Here is a 7,148-nt window from a genome sequence, read left to right on the forward strand (position 1 = left end):
AGAAACCGGATCTCACTCAAAACACCATGGTTGTTTTTTTTCCAAGTTTGTATGTGTGTGGAATCAGCAGAGACACAAAATAACACCCCAAATCCAAGAAAAAAGTATTTTCATAATATGGGCAATTTAAGATAGCTAAACTCTTCTTTCGCTTTTTGTATGATAACAGAATGTGTTGCATATTTAGCTTTGCTTCCAGCAAGCCACTAAGAATAGCTCAATCACCAGAAGCATGTGTGTTCTGTCCAATATTGTGGCTGTGTTTATTTTCTCTTTATTAACATTCATTATTTCCTACAGCCACAGACAGACATATTAAGAAGATGGCTGTAGAGACAGGTTTATAGGCCCAGTGGAAACAGGACCAGAGTCAGTCCACTCAGGACGCGGATAGTATAATCCTTATTAACATTTTTATGGATCACCAGGCAGAATGGGATCAGAATCAGATGTTCAGAGGAACCGTGCGCTCGGTTTGAACCGGTTAAGGTGGGCTTGATTTACGCTGTCAGTCTCTTGGAACAACCTCTGAAGCCCTAACGTCTCTGGAGAAATATTAGTATCAAGCGCTCTGCATCCTCTGGCTTCTATTTACTGATTTAATGTTGCTCTTTTTATTTTCTCCCAAATATTTTCTACATCAGCTCGAATTTGATTCTTCGTGAATTTGAGCTGGGATCAAACAGAAGTAAGAGAACTAAACTGAAATTTAGATCAGATGACATGGACAAACTTTTCCCGCTGACCGACTGTGTCCCATCTGTGGGACACTGAGGGCTCTGTTTATCTGTAACCCTCACTTACTTTTCATTGTTTTTAATCCTTTCCTTCTCATGCTGTATTTTCTTTGTAGCCGGAGCGTGACATTCAAAACAAATTTCCAACCTGAAAAGATATCTCTCATGATTCATTTAGCAAAAACTCACCTACAGTTAATTCATCATAGTTGTTTTCGGCGGCTTGATGAAACATTCAGTTGCCTCTGAACCAGGTATCTGACCCTGATCCCTTCCTAAAATCTTTAAAAATAACTTTCTCTTAACTTTACACACACTCTATGGAAACAGTCCGCAGTCCACTTCATTCAAACTTTCTACCGAGCTGAAACGCCTTTAAAATGTGTTCTACACGGCTGATATAAAGACGGTAAAAAGAGATCCGGTTATGTAACGCTAAGGGCCGGATCGGTCTAATGGCTCCACGGCCTCTCTCAACAGGAAGAGGTCAAGGGTTAAAATCCCTACAAGGCAAAATGAGGAAGATGAAGGATTAAGTATGTTAATGTACGGTGTGTCAGTGTGTTTAGTGATGTAGTGCTTTCTCTCTCTCTAACTGTTGCTGAGTTCTGCTTTTACTGAAGTTGGACTATTCCACACAGCATTCAGGGATAGGAGATGGTTTATTGGCATTTCTTCAAACCAATCATAATGGTCTTGGGCGGGGCTAAGCGGTGGACAGAGCCCCGGTGCCTCTACCAAATACCTATGGGAAGGAACTTTTTTAGTAGAACATGTGTATGTTCAAAAGTTTTGTCTTTAGTCTGGATTTACCCTGCAGAGATCTGAGGAGCAGTTAAGTAGAGGTGTACGATTCCGAAAATGTCACGATTCAATATCGATTTTTAAGCTCAAGATTCAACTCAGAATTGATTTTTGATTAAAAAACGATTCTCAATTAAAAAAAACGATTCACAGAATGTACATGTAGTTACTTTTCCGATGCGATGGTATACACGCCATTACAAAAAAATTGATACAATTATCAATCGATTTTTGGAATTCTATGAATCGATTTTGAATCTGTTGGGCTTGAATTGCGATACGAATGTCAATCGATTTTTTTGCACACCCCTACGGTTAAGTAAGCAGCAGGAGGTAGTTTTTATTTTACCAATATTAAAAACCCAATTAATTCAACGTTCAGAGCAATGGAAGGAACTCTCTCCCAAATGTTATTAAACAACAAACTCAGTATGGTTTTAAAAAAAAGTTAAATGTTTAATACCAACTTAGAGTCTGTTATAAGGCTTTTTGTTATCTTATTTTTTAAAATAGATCTATTCAGAGTAGTGTCTTTTATATTTTTAATTTTTTGGTATTAATTGCGTTATAAACTGTATGATTTAAGTATGATTTGTATTTTCCAATGTTAAAATGTCTGTGTGTGTAATGTGAGAGTATTGTCACAAGAACCGATTGAAGGACCCCAGGAAGAATAGCTTTCAGCTTATAGTGAAGCTAATGGGGATCCAAAAGCCAACAAACCATAATCCTCATGAATCCACCGGAGTTTAGAATGCCAACACAAAGAAAGTCTTAGGTAACATAAAAAAAAAGAAAAAGAAATTGACATATGGCAGAATTTCTAGCGGCAACGGAAGTGGAACATCGTGGATATAGACTACTTTTACTGTTAAACAATAACGTAACAAAACAGGAGAACAGGTATATTTTTACAGATTTTAAAGCATACTTTAAAAACTGAAAATGGCTCTGATCTCTAAAATTAACATTACTAGTTGAAGCTCACTCTGTAGAAGGCGGTGAGGGCAAAATGTGAAAGGTGAAATGACTGAAAACAATTTCAGCCTTGTGTATGTTACTATAAGGCCATTTATAATTCTATCAATATTGATTCTTTCTATGTAACATATTGGCTTTACTTTATTTAATGTCATCTTATTACTGACGTCTGTTTTATGGCGTGTTCTGGTGGTTTGTTAGTTACAGCAGAGCAAATATAATGTGGGATATGACTGAAGCTCAGACTGATTTATTGAGCAGAAAATGATTGATTTTTATACAAGAAAGTTCAAAACCAAACTTATAGTAAACACTTGCTTGGCTAATTTTATCTGATAAACTTTATTTTAGTGAATCCTGATAAACTAAGTTGACCTGATATACGACAGATTTATTTTACATGATAAACTACAGTTTCTTTTACCTGATAAACTACAGTTTCTTTTACCTGATAAACTACAGTTTCTTTTACCTGATAAACTACAGTTTTATTGATCAACTATCACAGTTTATTTTATCTGATCAAACTACACGTTTATCCTGATAATACTAGCTTATTTACTCGATAACTACAGTTCAGTTTTTCTAATAAACTTTGGTTTAACTTGATCACTCACAGTTTATGTATATAATAAACTACGTTATCTGATAAATCCAGTTCGGATTGTATCTTAAAACTACAATTCAGTTGTATCTAAAAACACGTGTCTTTTATTGATGAACTACAGTTAGATTTTCTACTAACTAACAGTTTATTTTATTGATAAACTACAGTCCGTTTCTCTAACATATGGTTATTTATCTCTGATAAACTAACGTTCGTGTCTTATCTAATAACATACCGATTCAGTTGTACTAAAAAATACAATTCGTGTATCTGATAAACTATGGTTTATTTTATTGATAAACTACAGTGCAGTTGTGATATAATAAAACTACAGTTTATATTTATTAATATACAGTCCATTGATCTATAAACTACAGTTTTCTTATCTCACGTCAGTTGTTCTCTAATAAACTACGGTTTTTACTGATAAATACAGTCCAGTGGTAATCTGATAAACTCTACAGTCCAGTTGTATCTGATAAACTACAGTCCAGTTGTATCTGATAAACTACAGTCCAGTTGTATCTAATACACTACAGTCCAGTTGTATCTGATAAACTACAGTTCAGTTGTATCTAATAAACTACAGTCCAGTTGTATCTAATAAACTACAGTTCAGTTGTATCTAATAAACTACAGTTCAGTTGTATCTAATAAACTACAGTCCAGTTGTATCTAATAAACTACAGTTCAGTTGTATCTAATAAACTACAGTCCAGTTGTATCTAATAAACTACAGTTCAGTTGTATCTAATAAACTACAGTTCAGTTGTATCTGATAAACTACAGTTTATTGTACCTGATGGACTCAGTTCATTCATTTGATTTTATCCAGAAAGATGAGACAGCCATCTGAATGATCTGTGAGCTGAATCAGCAGGTGAACAGTGATCCTGCGGCAGCCATCTTAGTGTTTGGTTTGTTTACCACGTTACGTCGCTGTGCTGAATGAGACCCGCGCGCCCGTCGCCAGCTTGCGTCACCGTAGCAACGGGATAACTGTGACCCAGCATCCCACCAGCAGCCGTGCTCGCTGTTCCCCACTCTCCGTCTGCACCCTCTTCAATAATTAACATGCCATGGCAGCCATCTTAGTTTTTGGCATCGGTTTAGGTGCCTGCCGGCGTGTTGCCTCGGCAACGGGGTCCCTGCGACCCATCACTCTGGTGACGTTGGCCGTGTTGTAACACTCCAACTTTCTGAGTTGGAATCCACGAATCTGATTCGAACGCCATGGCAGCCATCTTAGAGAAGGTGAGACGGTGAAGACAAACCAGGATTAGACACACACACAAACACACACACACACACACACACACACACACACACACACACACACACACAGCCATCCAACATTAACCCATTTTCACGAAACAGTACTGATTTAAGAGTGACAGTTGATTGGATTTTTGAAAACATGAACTTATTTATGTTACACTTTTATGTTCCGGCTCTGCAGGCCGGATGTCCCTGTGTATCCAGGGTGACGCACACGTGTTTCAGCTAATGACCTTCATGACTGTATGTGTCATCAGTTTAATTTATTTACACGGTGATTATTTATTTATAAAAAGCTTCATGTAAGGGGGGGGGGGGGGGACTGGCTGAGAGTGGACGGCCGCCAAAATACAAAAGATCAAACTGGAAAAACTGCATGGGAATCAAACACAGACCAAAAGAAACTGCTCTCTAACCCAATAAATGAACCCCAGGCTAGAGGAGCTTTTAGATAGATATTATAAATCTCAGGTAACGTGAATCAAAAAATGTAGAAGTCATTTTAAAATCGGATGAATATTAACAGAGGTGACAACAAATCATCTTAAAAAAAAATATTATTCTCTTAGTCCTCTAACTCTATCTTTGAAAATAAAATAAAATCCTGAATAGTCATAGAACTTGTTCAAACTTTCAAGATGTGTGTAATGTGTGTAGTTACACACACACACACACACTTGCTGCCTCCTACACTCTTCTTCTCACCCTGACAGCTTGGGTGCCGCAGAGAGCAGAGGTCTCATTGGCCGGGTGCCCTGTAACGGCTGTTTTGATTGGATTGTCGGGCAGGCTGCCACCATGCCATCTGAGAGAACACGTGTGTGTGAGTGTGTGTGTGTGTGTGTGTGTGTGTGTGTGTGTGTGTGTGTGTGTTTGTCATGGTGGCAGCTAACAACCAATCAAAAGGCTCTCGGCTTTCTATGACTCCCTCCCTTTGTGTTTGTCTTGTCTTTTTTGGGATACTTTTTCTTCTTCTTCACCTTTTTCACATGATGAATACCAGCAGGTGACATTCTTTGGATTTACTTGTCTTTGTAATGTGATAAAGGACTCTTTGAAATCAAACCTGACTCTGTCTCTTAAAGCAGTGGGTCCCAAACTGGGGGTTGCGGCTCCCCACGGGGTCCCGAGTCATATCTGAGTGGGCACCTGATGATCAAAAGGATTAGAATGGAAGAAAAAGTTATAGTACACAATTTGATATTCATTGTTATCTGACTTCTCTTAAATGGATGCCTTTTTTCAAAATTTCTTCAAGCCTGTGAAAATCTGTCAATGATTAGTGTAAAAAAACTCTTGGGTTGACTTGCTCATACAACATGAGTAAGCATTACATTGTTTTATGGTCCACTTACCAGAAGTCATTGTTGCAGGACTGCTTGCTGCACACATCACGATACAACTGAATTATTTTTTACCTGCCAAACACTTTGGAGTCTTTTTATAAATAGGTGTGGTGCATTGATAAAGTACTGGGTCCTGGTTTTGGTTGTCCATGACCTCTAGAGTGATGCACAAAGGTTCTTTCTTTTTTATTTCATTCAACCTTTATGTAACTCTAACCCTGGACCCCATTTCCCCATGCATTGGTGCACTGATTGCTGCAAGAAATCATTCATACCACACGCAATACAACCTTTTAACACTCTATCCTATTGATTATTTCTTTGATATTCTGTATGTGTGCTGTATGTCTGATATTCTGCTGCTGTACCGTAACATGGTGCTCTTTGAATGCTTTTATATAGACCTTAGTGGTCCCCTAATACTGGATCTGAAGTCTCTTTTATATAGGCCTTAGTGGTCCATAATTGTATCTGAAGTCTCTTTATATAGACCTTAGTGGTCCTCTAATACTGTATCTGAAGTTGTTTTTTAACCTAGTGGTCCTAATACTGTTACTGAAGTTCTTTTATTCGACTCTAGTGGTCCCCTAATACTGTATCTGAAGTCTCTTTATATAGACTAAAGTGGTCCCATAATACTGTATCTGAAGTCTCTTTTATATAGACCTTAGTGGTCTCTATACTGTATGGAAGTCTTTTATATAGACCTTAGTGGTCCTCTAATACCTGTATTGAAGTCTCTTTTATATAGACACTTAGTGGTCCCTAATACTGTATCTGAAGTCTTTTATATAGACCTTAGTGGTCCCACTTAATAATGTATCTGAGAGTCCTCTTATATAGCCTTAGTGGTCCTCTAATGACTGTATCTGAAGTTCTCTTTATATAGGACCTTAGTGGTCCCCTAATATGTATCTGAAGTTCTTTTATATAGACCAGTGGTCCTCAATACTGTATCTGAAGTCTCTTTTAAATAGACCTTAGTGGTCCTAATTACTGATCTGAAGTTCTTTTATATGACCTAGTGGTCCCCTAAACTGTATCTGAAGTCTCTTATATAGGCCTTAGTGGTTCACTAATAGATCTGAAGTCTCTTTTATATAGACCTTAGTGGTCCCCTACTGTATCTGAAGTCTCTTTTATATAGGCCTTTGTGGTCCCCTAATACTGTATCCGAAGTCTCTTTCATATAGACCTTAGTGGTTCCCTAATACTGTATCTGAAGTCTCTTTGATATAGACCTTAGTGGTCCCCTAATACTGCCAGTCCCACATTGTGCCATTTCTGAGTCTGTAGCTTTTGCGGAGGAGAGGGGGGTTGAGGGTGGGTTCTGGGAGTGTGGCCTTGATCAACTGCCACCTTGCTTGTTTGAAAGCCATGATGTCTCTCTCTCTC

At 37.9% G+C, this 7,148-nt stretch overlaps 1 protein-coding gene and 1 long non-coding RNA gene across 8 annotated transcripts in view; both read left to right on the plus strand.

Annotated features, from left to right (window-relative positions):
- tcf4 (transcription factor 4) overlaps positions 1–7,148 on the plus strand; it is a 371,152-nt gene that overhangs the window by 270,386 nt on the left and 93,618 nt on the right. The gene's annotated exons all lie outside the window — the stretch shown is intronic.
- Positions 4,145–7,148, plus strand: part of LOC116703880 (uncharacterized) — a 15,503-nt gene continuing 12,499 nt past the window's right edge. Inside the window, exon 1 of the long non-coding RNA XR_004335533.1 lies at positions 4,145–4,155. This is a non-coding gene — a long non-coding RNA (uncharacterized LOC116703880). The remainder of the gene's footprint in view (positions 4,156–7,148) is intronic.

The sequence above is a fragment of the Etheostoma spectabile genome, chromosome 16 (genome assembly GCF_008692095.1).
Source record: "Etheostoma spectabile isolate EspeVRDwgs_2016 chromosome 16, UIUC_Espe_1.0, whole genome shotgun sequence".
In the NCBI taxonomy this organism is placed as follows: domain Eukaryota; kingdom Metazoa; phylum Chordata; class Actinopteri; order Perciformes; family Percidae; genus Etheostoma; species Etheostoma spectabile.